At 31.7% G+C, this 12,526-nt stretch overlaps 1 protein-coding gene across 1 annotated transcript in view; it reads left to right on the top strand.

Moving 5' to 3' along the window:
• Positions 1–12,526, top strand: part of LOC126890298 (collagen alpha-1(X) chain-like) — a 342,832-nt gene that overhangs the window by 50,923 nt on the left and 279,383 nt on the right. The window lies entirely within an intron of this gene.

The following is a 12,526-nucleotide window of genomic DNA, read 5'->3' on the forward strand; positions in this document are numbered from 1 at the left end:
TATTAATAATATAGGTATGCAAAGTCCGCAGATAGTGTGCTACTTTTTTTATAAACAAAATGGCGCCCCCAAATCGTGTTTTTTTTTTTCAATTTAGTCCAAGTAATAATTAGGCCAAAACTTTAGGCAATTTTTACAGAATGGATCGATTTGCTTGAAAATTTGAGAATAAGTAGTGAATAGTCTAAGGATCAAAATCTATATCATGCCGAAATGCGCTTTTACCATGGGGGTGGTTGCCACCCCATCTCGTGGGTTGAAATTTTTTATTATATTTTAATCGCAAAAGCTCGTAAAAATGTTTATTCTAAGCAAAAAACGTTCTATACATTTTTTTGCTAAAATTGATAGTTTTCGATTTATTCGCTATCGAATGTATTAGTTTTATATCGAAAAAATCAATGTTTTTAATAAGTTTTCTTCTAATAACTCCATAAGTTTTCATTTTATCAAAACAACTTTACTTTACAAAAATGTACCTTTTGAAAAAATAAAAAAACCGTTTTTTTTATTTTCTTTTAGACCAATAGTAATGGATCTATACTTTATTATATGTTGGCTCGTCTTCGTCAAATGCTAAATATTGTAGTTTCAAAGTCAAAAGGCAAGAAAATTATGCATTTTTCGATGACAACTTGTTCAAGCTAATTTAAAGTACTTAAAAATATCTATCTCCAGAAATAAAAAAAGTCTGTAGCTCAAAAATTAAGTGACTTATAATAAAAAGAATGTCAGTCCTCATTTTTTTCAGCAAAAAAGTAATCGCAATCGACCCCCTAATCACCACCCTAATTAAAATTAGTCATTAACCTTATTTGGTCTTTTTATTTCTCTCTCCTCTCCTCAGTCGTTTCCTCATTGCTGAGTGTCGTGATTCCCTATAATACGAGCAACTATCTCTTTCCATTGGCTTCTGTCCTGAGCTTCCCTCATGGATTCAGAGAATGTTTTTCCACTGGCTTTCTGTACTTGATCCGTCCATCGAGTAGGTGCGCGACCTCTACTTCTGCGCCCTTCAACGTTTCCCGAAATTATAAGTCTCTCAAGATTATCATCACTTCTTCTTGCAACATGGCCGAAAATTTTTAAGACGATGGAGAGGCAAATAGAGGAAAGTCGAGTCTGAATATTAAGCTCTTGGAGGATTGAGTGATTTGTTCTGTGTTCCGTCCATGAGATCCGAAGCATTCTTCTCTAGCACCACATTTCAAAGGCGTCAATCCTTTTTCTGTTTTTCGATTTCATTGTCCATATTTCGGATCCGTAATTAAATATGGGAAAAATTAAGGCACGTACTAATCTTATTTTGGTGTTCTTCGACAAGGAGCGATCTTTCCAGATTTTCGATAATCGACTCATAGCGTTTTTGGCCATGCCTATTCTCCTACGTATTTCTGTTTCACAAGATCCTGTATTACTGATGTAGGAACCTAGATAGTTGAACTCGTTAACCACTTCAAACTGGTCTAAGGCTCCTGTTGTCTGAAGTGAATTTGAATAATCTACTATCATAATTTTTGTTTTTTGTTTATTGATCTTGAGTCCACATCTACTGCTTTCGGCTTCTACTAGCTGCAGCAGACTGGACATTCCTTCTTCGGATGCAGTTATTAATGTTGTATCATCTGCATATCTAAGATTTGAGATCTTCTTTCCTGCGATAGGAATACCGCCATTCCATTTCTTTTTATTTATGTACTATTAATAGGTTCTAGACATTTGACCGGCTTAGAATGATAAGTTTAAATAAAAATGGAGTTAAAACGAATATCGAATTTTTGTAGTTTGGAAAAAAATGGCATTTTCTTCAGAATAACAAGATTAGCATAAGAGATACGAAAAAATATTTAAATATGAAATTGTAGCTTATTTAATTCCCAAAATCCTAATTTGCAAATTTTTTTTCTACGGCAAACATTGAGTGAGCTATTGACAATTAAATCTTGTAATAACATGCAAAAACCACCTTTACCAACGCTTTCAAAGTCACCTCTTTTTGCGACTGAGGATTCTAAAAAGATTTAGTATTAATAGGCTTATAAATCTTGTAAAAGCCTACAAAATTGTTTTTGGGCAAACTTTCTAAGATAAAAAATAAAAAAGTTACGGTTAAAAAATTAATATTATTTTTTTGAAAAAAAAAGAAGAAATCGAAATGGAAGCATAATAATGTAAGTGAGCGGTATTTTTAGTCATTGGCCTTATTTACTCTTATTTATTTATGTATTATTAATAGATTCTAGAAGTTTGACTGGCTTAGAATGATTAGTTTTTAAAAAACTGGAGTTACCAGCGAATAACGAATTTTTGTAGTTTGGTAAAAAGCTTTTTAGTTTGGTAAAAAGCTATTTTCTTCAGAATAGAAAGATTAGCATCAGAGACACGAAAAAATGTTTCAATATAAAATTAAATTTAATATAAAATAAAATATAAAATTGTAGAATATTTAATTTTCAATAACTTGGTTTGAAAAAAATTTTTCTAAGGCAAAAATTGAGTGAATCGTAAATGAGTATATCGAAAAACATTGCTTTTTTCTATACAAAACTAACACTTTCGATAGCGAATAAATCGAAAACAATTAATTTTATTAAAACAATATATTATAGAACATTTTTTGCTTAGAATGAAAAGTTTTATCAACTTTTGCGGTCAAAATATAATAAAAAATTTCCACCTCAAATGGATTGGCAACCACCCTCATGGTAAAAGCGCCTTTCGGAATCATATAGATTTTGATCCTTGGACTATCCACTACTTTTTCTCAAAATTTCAAGCAAATCGATTCATTCTGTAAAAATTGCGAGGTGAAAAGCTTCGGTTCCTGGCCTAATTATTGCTCTATAACACCAAAGATTTTAACTTTACACCAAAAACCCTCAAATAAAAATTCACCGTAATTAAATTCTGCATAAAAACATGTTTTTCCTGATTCACAAATACATTGTTCAAATTACACAAAAGAAGGATACAAATATGGAATAGACCCGGAGATAATTCACTTCATATAATTAGAAATCAGATAGATTATATTCTAGTATACAAGAGATTTTAGAATGTGGTCAAGAGAGCAACGACTTATCATGGTGCAGATATCGGTTCAGACCATAACCCCCTAATAGCTGACATCGCAGTGAAGCTAAAGAAACTCCAAGAAAGTCCCAAAAGACCAAAATTAAATATCTCAGCATCCAACAAAACGCTGGTAGAAAATTACTTAAATAATCAGCTAAAGAAATCAACAAGTGAAAACAATACAGACAAATGGAACACATTTAAAGATCTTACCTTGAAAGTAATGAAAAATATAAAACAATAATGCAGAGGCACAAAAAACAACAATGGATGTCTGATTAAATCCTGGAATTGATGGAGCAGAGAAGAAAACTAAAAGGCAACAAGACAAAATACAAAGAAACAGAAAAAATAATTAAACAAAAAATAAAGGTGGCTAAAGAACAATGGATGTAAGGTAAAGGCAAGGAATTAGAACAGTTGAATGAAAAACATGATGCATTTAATATGTTTAAAAGAGTTAGAGAAGTAGCTGGTCTTTATCATAAGAAAACTCCACATACTATAACCGATTCGTCGGGAAAAATGATAATAGACCCAAAAGACCCAATTATGATAGACCCAAAGAATTGGAGACTTTAGATGAAGGTGTAGGACCAGAAATACTACATGCTATAAAAGTTTCAAAATACAAGAAAGCCGGTGGTCCTGACAACATACCGACAGAGATGTTAAAGCTCATAAATGAGGAAAACATTGAAATACTGGTAAATTTTTTCAATGATGTGTGTTTGACTGGTGACATCTCTGAAGATTGGTTAAAGTGCGTATTCATAACTCTACCAAAGAAACAGCGTCCGAAAAACTGTAGCGATTATAGAATGATAAACCTCATGAGCCACACTTTGAAAATATTTCTACGTATTATCCGCAGTAGAATCAGAAAGAAATGTGAAGAAGACCAGGATGAAACACAATTTGGCTTCAGAAATGGACTGGGAACCCGGGACGCAGTCTTTGCACTAAATTTATTATTACAGAAATGCCGAGATCAGAGGAAAGACGTATTTTCTGTATTTATTGACTATGAAAAGACCTTTGATCGTGTACAGCACACAAATAAATTAAAATATTAAAGGACAAAGGAGTTGATAATCAAGACATACGAATCGTAGAAAAATTATACTGGCGTCAAACAGCGACAGCTTGCATAGATGGATAATCAACAGAAATATATAAAATTCAAAGAGGAGTCAGACAGGGTTGTATACTTTCCTTACAGTTATTTAATATATACTCAGATAGAATTGTTTTAATCTATTTAGCCTAGTAATGACCCACTGGCCGTTTTGGACTGTAATTTTCAGAGTCAGCTCCGAATTGTATGAAAATTTGCATTTAGGTTCTACTTACCCTCCACTTCAAAGTTGAAGATGTGCCGTCGGTTGCTTTTACTTGGGGGGTGAGAGTCATTCCTTTTTAGGGGTGAAAAACACGCGTTTACAATAAGTCCGAAAATGGATAAACTGACTAATTCTAAACAGCTTTCGTTCTATAGAGTTTTAATGTAAATCAATAACTTTTGAGTTATTTGCTATTGAAAATGTTCATTTTTCAACGTGAAATACCAAAAAATTAAGTAATTTTCGGGAAGAGATTATAAAAAATTTTAATGTTTTTAAAAAAAGTTTTATTTTTATTTTTTATAAGAGTTTCTACCGTAAAAACTAAACGAGATACGCTCAAAATAAAGTTGGCCCCTCTTTCTCTGATAAAAAAATCGTGGAAATCTAAAATTAAACGTTACCGCTTTACCGTTTACCAAAACATGTAAAATAAATATTTTCAATATCAAATAACTCGAAGGGTCTTGACTTACTTAAAAATCTCTATAGAACTAAAATGTTGCTTAGAATTAATCAATTTATTAATTTCGGGACTTATTTAACCGCACGTTTTTTGACTCCCGAGAAGGGGTGACTCTCAACCCCAAGTTAAAGCAACCAAAGGCAAAAGTTGAAAAATAAAAAATACCATTTTTATTTAGTTGCAATGCGAAGCCAAAACTGTCTTAACTTTTACTCAGATCAGAGAGTGAAGCCAGCACTCTTATCGACGATTTCACCTCTGTTAGAGGTTCATCAGAGACTGCATAGGCTGCTTTCTCTGGTCCAGGTGAAAATTTTCGACTTATTAATCCCCCATTGCAACTGACGAGAAGGTAGTAGGAGCGTAGCGGCATCTGCTAAATAAAAGACTAAGTTTTTGAACCTAATAAAAATATTTGTAAATTAAATATTTTTAAAAGATTTTTAATTGAAAAACTTATTGGCCCATTTTCCTGGTGACACCTCCAAGGCTTCTACAATATGCAAGCCAAATGGATGCTGCAGTGAAGACAAAAGGGAAGGAATTCTACACTATGCAATTCACAACCCCCGTCTGCAGCGTGGTAAAGTTCCAACGGAAAATGGGCCTAATTACTCTATAGGAGTAATACTAATATGTTGAGTTGCAATGAGTTGCAATGGGAGATTAATATCAATAATTGCAATATACTAATGAGTTGCAATGGGGGATTAATAAGTCGAAAATTTTTACCTGGACCAGAGAAAGCAGCCTATGCAGTCTCTGATGAACCTCTAAGAAGAGGTGAAATCGTCGATAAGAGTGCTGGCTGCACTCTCTGATCTGAGTAAAAGTTAAGACAGTTTGGGCTTCGCATTGCAACTGAATAAAAATGGTATACATTTTTATTTTTATATTAGTATTACTCCTATAGAGCAACTAGGTTCATTTTCCGTTAAAACTTTACCACGCTGCAGACGGGGGTTGTGAATTGCATAGTGTAGAATTCCTTCCCTTTTGTCTTCACTGCAGCATCTATTTGGCTTGCATATTGTAGAAGCCTTGGAGGTGTCACCAGGAAAATGGGCCAATAAGTTTGTCAATTAAAAATCTTCTAAAAATATTTAATTTACAAATATTTTTATTAGGTTGAAAAACTTAGTCTTTTGCAAAAGTTGAACTTTGAAGTTGAGCGTAAGTAGAACCTAAAGCCAAACTTTCATGATATGCGGAGTTGACCCTGAAAATTACACGGTATCGCCGTATTTCCCACTCATTTCCTGGGCTAATTCTGATTTACAGTGGTTTACAATTATTATGTTTATGGAGCATGGTCCGTTCCAATGTTCAATTTTTAATTCGTATAAAACATGTTTCCCAGAAAAGTAATATTAAAAAGCTTTTATTGTCGTATTAATTGCTTGCTTTTTTTGTTGTTGTCCACAATGCTGTAACAATAATTATGCTTGGAAGTACGCTCATTGTGAAATACCAATATTTGCGAAAAAATGTTGCTGTATAACAGATGTGACCCTTTCGGCAAGGTTAATTTACGCAAATTTATCATTGGGTATCGCATTGTAGCATAGAACGTTGGTAGCAGCTTTACTCGAAAATTGCATTACAGTTTTTTACTAGCCGCGGCCGATGTACAAAACCTGTATTTCGCATTTAGGGCCAAAAGGAAATAATGTCAATTAATTCATCTCTAACAGATTCAGGTGTTTAATAGTATTAGTGAATTTGTTTCGGGGATTTCATGTTTTATAAATATTTGGAAAACATCATTCATTTTTATTTATATTTATGATAGTGCGTCAATATCTATCCATTTTTCTTTTAATTTTTTTTTCAAAACTCATATACTCCAAAGACATCAAGAATAGATGTAGTCCAGGGCGCATCTGTTTTGAGATGGACGTTGAGAGGTGACTCAAATTTTTTTGCAGAAATTGCTTGAAAATAACTCAAATAATAATATTTGAGTTATCCTCCCACTCAAAATGGTCCGGAACATTGTTTAAATAATCAAAATGTCAAAATATGAAGGAAAAATTCGATTTTTTTATTGGTTTTTTGATTATAACTTTAAAACTATTCATTTATGAGAAAACTTGTAGTGACATAAAAGTTGCGTAATTAAATTTCCTACAACATAGAATTGGTTAAAAATTTAAGAAATAGTCACCCTTGTTGCAAAATAGCAATATTTGCGAAAAAAACCATACAAAAACAAGTACTCGCATTTTACGTTTTTCAACCATTTATGCTACACTTAGGGCCTTCATGTTTTACGAGAAAAACTTTATGATATAGTAAGACAACACTGTAAATTTCATTATGATTGGTTTAATAGATTTTGCAAAATAAATTTTGCAATCCAGCTTTCGTAAAAAAAATTCATTTTTTTTAAATGTTGCAGGACTGAAAATAAAGCAGATAGCAAGTTGATTTTTTTGCTTATAGAAGTGTACTGTACATTTCATTTGCAATTTGAAAAATTAAAATCGATTAATTACCACGGCGTCAGGAAATTTTTTAAATAAACCTTAATTTTTGGTGTTAAGCGCAGGACAGCGGTTTTCGATTCACACAAGTGGATTTCCACCAAAATTTCTTCCAATCTTTATCTAATATATTATTTTCTTACTCTATATTTTGTTGTATTTTAATATTTTAATTCCACAAAAATCAAACTAATTTTATTATTGTTTGTGAAATATTATTTAAACAATTGCATATGTTTAAAAATAATAAACTTTTATTCTCTAAGTTAAAATATATGAACAAAGAAAGCTTTTGCTAAAAAAGTGTTATTTCAAAGGATAGAGTATGTGTTTTTCTTCTGCAATAAACAAATTTATTTATTTATATCGAAATGTAACAAAAATTAAAATGTATCAATCATTATCAAAGGTCATTGGAATGCCCAATCAGAGCAAACTATCCGCTGTCCTGCGCTTAGCACCAATAATGAATGTTCATTTTAAACAATTCCTGACGCCGTGGTAGTTAATCGATTTTAGTTTTGCAAATTGCAAGTGAAAGGTACAGCCCACTTCTATAAGCAAAAAAAATTCAACTTTCTATCTGCTTTATTTTCAGTCCTGTAACATTTTGAAAAAAATTTTTTTGCGAAAGCTGGATTGCAAAATTTATTTTGCAAAATCTATTAAACCGATCTTAATGAGAGTTACAGTATTTTTTTACTGTATCATAAAGTTTTTCTGGGTGGAACATGAAGGTCCTAAGTGTAGCATAATTTGTTGGAAAACGTAAAATGCGAATACTTGTTTTTGTATGTTTTTTTCGCAAATATTGCTATTTTGCAACAAGGGTGACTATTTTTTAAATTTTTAACCAATTCGATATTGTATGAAATTTAATTACGCAAGTTCTATATCAGTACAACTTTTCTCGGAAATGAATACTTTTAAAGTTATAATAAAAAAACTAAGAAAAAAATTGAATTTTTCCTTCATTTTTTGATGTTTTGATTAATTAAACAATGTTCCGGATCTTTTTGAGAGGGAGGATAACTCAAATATTATTATTTGAGTTATTTTCAAGCAATTTCTGCAAAAAAATTTGAGTCACCCCTCAACGTCCAAATGTACTAATATTTTTACAGATGCGCCCTAGTCTAATGTGTCATGTCTATTTTTTCAGTTCTCCCGGTTCTATTGTAATAATAAATTTACTTGCGAGGACAAGTATATACCTGTTTGCCTTCTGCCGTGTAAAGTCAGATCTTTGTTCCAAAATGAGACATAATGGTACTTTTAGGTGTGTGTGTGTGTGTGTTTATTTAATGTTGTACAATAATGTTCTGAAGCTATTTTCTTGCGGCAGGCATTTTAAGCCTCGAGCGGGCGCTCTTTTAAAAATCACAGGAAGGGGCGCGTAGCGGCAATCTATGCCGCAGGCAGAAAAACGTATAAATTGAATTCAAAAGATCCATACTTATGGTTAAGGGCGCAGGCGCAAGCTTTCGCGCCAATCTGCTTTAAATGCATTATTTTTTTTTAAATCCTGAGAAAACTAATCAGTATATTTGTAAAATTTACACGCAGAATGAAAGATTACATTATTACTTAGTAATGAGCAATACCGGGTCGTGGAGAATATTTCAACGTAAACTTGCGGTGTTGTATCTGTTTATTACCATGATTATGACTGCTATCGGAGCCAGAGGATTCAGCTTCCAAATTATCCTCTTCTCAGTCACTACCACTATCTTCAAACGGATCTGGATCACTCTCTTCCCCGTTTATAATACGTGCCGCTTCCTCCTCTAGTTGTTTTGCGGACAAAAACTTTTTATTCCACATCTTAATAAGAAAAGCACAAATATTAAATAGTATATCATGTAGTGAGAATAAAAAAACAATTTACCTTAATTTTTTGTTACCAAAACACTCAAGATCAAGTATTTTCTATGGGAAATAAGCCACAATTTTACTAAAAAATGAATTTATTAACGTTTCGAAGCCCAAATCGGGTTTCGTTGTCAAAATACAAAATTCTATTAAAATAAACCAAAAAAGTTGTTGCTAAGTAAAAAAATTCTTCTAATAATTTATTTAATCTGACTCATTTATATTGGCAATTCAGACGAATATTATACATTTTAAAGTAGAAGACTTTAAAATGATATCGCCAATATTTATGAGTTGCGTTCCTGGGACGACTTTACTAAAAGATAGTTCATTCGATTACATGAAATCAATCCCAACTCAAGAATATCCGTCGCAAAAAATCATAGCATGTGATCTGTCTTTAAAAAGACAACGAAATGCAACGATGACAGTAAAATTCTCGCGTTAGAGATTCCATAGTAAATCACGAGGGAAAACCAGGAAAAAGCCTCGTGATACTATCCGACATCGTAAGTATTTGATCTTACATTTAATTTACCTTCAAAAAACTAATACCAAATTCTGACTTTAATATGTTTGAATTATAAATAATATTAATAATACAAAGATATACAATAAGTAATACTAAAATAAAAATGTGTACTAACTCGATATGTTATTGACTTACTAATCGTGGTATTTTCTTTCTATTGACTTCCTCTTTCAGTATGGGTAACCACATCCTACTGCATTCTACCGAGGAATTTGCATGGAACATAAAACACGCATGGGATAATGAACATAGAGTTCAGTGGAGAGATTCAAGTATAGTCCTGAAAGAAACAGATAGTACAAAGAGAAAAATCAAAGAAGCGGCTCTAATTATGCTAAATTAAACCAATTGTGTCGCAAATTCCTCGGTAGAATGCAGTAGGATGTGGTTACCCATACTGAAAGAGGAAGTCAATAGAAAGAAAATATCACGATTAGTAAGTCAATAACATATCGAGTTAGTACAAATTTTAATTTTAGTATTACTTATATCTATGTATTATTAATATTATTTATAATTCAAACATATTAAAGTCAGAATTTGGTATTAGTTTTTTGAAGGTAAATTAAATGTTGTTGGAGGACCAAATACTTACGATGTCGGGATAGTATCTCGAGGTTTTTTCATGGTTTTCCCTCGTGATTTACTATGGAATCTCTAACGCGAGAATTTTACTGTCATCGTTGCATTTGATTGTCTTTTTAAAGACAGATCACATGCTATGATTTTTTTGCGACGGATATTCTTGAGTTGGGATTGATTTCATGTAATCGAATGAACTATCTTTTAGTAAAGTCGTCCCAGGAACGCAACTCATAAATATTGGCGATATCATTTTAAAGTCTTCTACTTTAAAATGTATAATATACGTCTGAATTGCCAATATAAATGAGTCAGATTAAATAAATTATTAGAAGAATTTTTTTACTTAGCAACAACATTTTTGTTTATTTTAATAGTATTTTGTATTTTGACAACGAAACCCGATTTGGGCTTCGAAACGTTAATAAATTCATTTTTTAGTAAAATTGTGGCTTATTTCCCATAGATAATACTTAATTATAAAAATGCCTCAAGGAAATAACTTCAGAACAACTCAAGATCAAAATACAAAAAATAATAACTAGCTGATTTGTTATATGACATAACCACGGGACTTTCGTAAAATTTACGAACCAAGTGACGAAAAATGGTCTTAGAATTGGAAATTATAACAACCGTCTGCTACAACATCAAGCTCAATACCAATGTGGAAGGTAATCAATTTAATTGGAGTAAATCGTTAAAATAAACGAGAGTCGACAAAAATGCCCAATGTGTTATGGGCGTCTTTAATTTTACGAATGACCCGTATCCTATAGTTAAAAACAAAATAGAAACATTCTTGATCAAGGTAAAATGATAAATTTACCGATATTTTAAAAATTGTTTATACAAAACAGCTTTTATTGTTTAAAGAACTAATAAACAATTAGCGGCCACATCTTTGAGTAGAACTTTTTACTCTAACATATTATTTATAAACCAACAAAAAAGATTTTAGAAAAATATAAGCTTGTTTGATTTTTTCCGGAAAAATGCAAGTTTTCGATCTAGATTGACTCCCCTATTAATATAATTGTGAAGACTCTACATAGACTCTTCAAAGTAACTGAGATCTATTACTTTCCATGTAAAACTAATTTTAGTGAAAATAACTTCGTTGCATTGGAATAACAAAGTTTTATCTGCCTCAGGTGCCATTTTTAGTTATGACTGTTTAAAGTTTCTATGTTAGGTATTTATTTTACTATTATCGCCACCTGTATGTATTAACAATGTAAATTCAAAAAATATTGATATATTTTTATTAACCGTAAAAGGTTACTTCAATAGTTACTACAAAGGAGTTGTGATTTGAGAAATGATTTAAACTTATTTTTTGCACGATTGATCATTTTTGACTGTTTACCGTGACAGATTTTACGTCAGTAGGTGACATTTACTAGCAACTCGACGGCAAGTAATCCAACTCGACGGTAAGTACTCCAACTCGACGGTAAGTAATTCACTTACCGTCGAGTTAAAAAATCTCTTAATTTTAATTTATTTTTTGAAAGAATAAAGAAAACTAACGAATTATTTATTAATATTGAAACTTATGGTACAATTTGTTAAATTATTTTGCAGAATTTATAAATATGGAATTTTATCGTCTGGTTTATTAACGACTGTAAAAGTACGCTGGATGTTCGTTTCTGTATTGGGTACTTTTACAATCATTAAACCATCGGTTTGTTGGATGTCATTCATAATAATATTATATAATTCTTCTCTTCTACAGGCACCAGATATTCCCAATATCATTGCGACCTACAAATTATGAAAACATCTTCATTAGAGTATTTCTTTTACCTAAACTAGCTTATATTACCTTGTGAACTAGAAATTCTTCATCCGGTGCTTCCATCAGAAATTTTTCAAATTGCTCCCGTGTAAAAATGCTCGCTTTCTTAGGCCTATAGCCAACATTTTTTCTCTTCAAATACGCCATCAAAGTTGAAAACTTGGAAATATCAATGCCATCGTAAAGAAAAACGGTGGATTTAATCATTGAATATTCTGCCCAGAGGCTTCCAGGAGCTTTCAACTGCATATGTCTTTGAACGAAAAATGCCAATAGAGTATTTTCTTCGATTCTTAAATTCTTGCCTTCGCACCATTTTTTAAAACTTTGGTAGGTATTTTGATAACGGATTTTGGATTTTTTGGG

Source organism: Diabrotica virgifera, chromosome 8, assembly GCF_917563875.1.
Source record: "Diabrotica virgifera virgifera chromosome 8, PGI_DIABVI_V3a".
NCBI lineage: Eukaryota > Metazoa > Arthropoda > Insecta > Coleoptera > Chrysomelidae > Diabrotica > Diabrotica virgifera.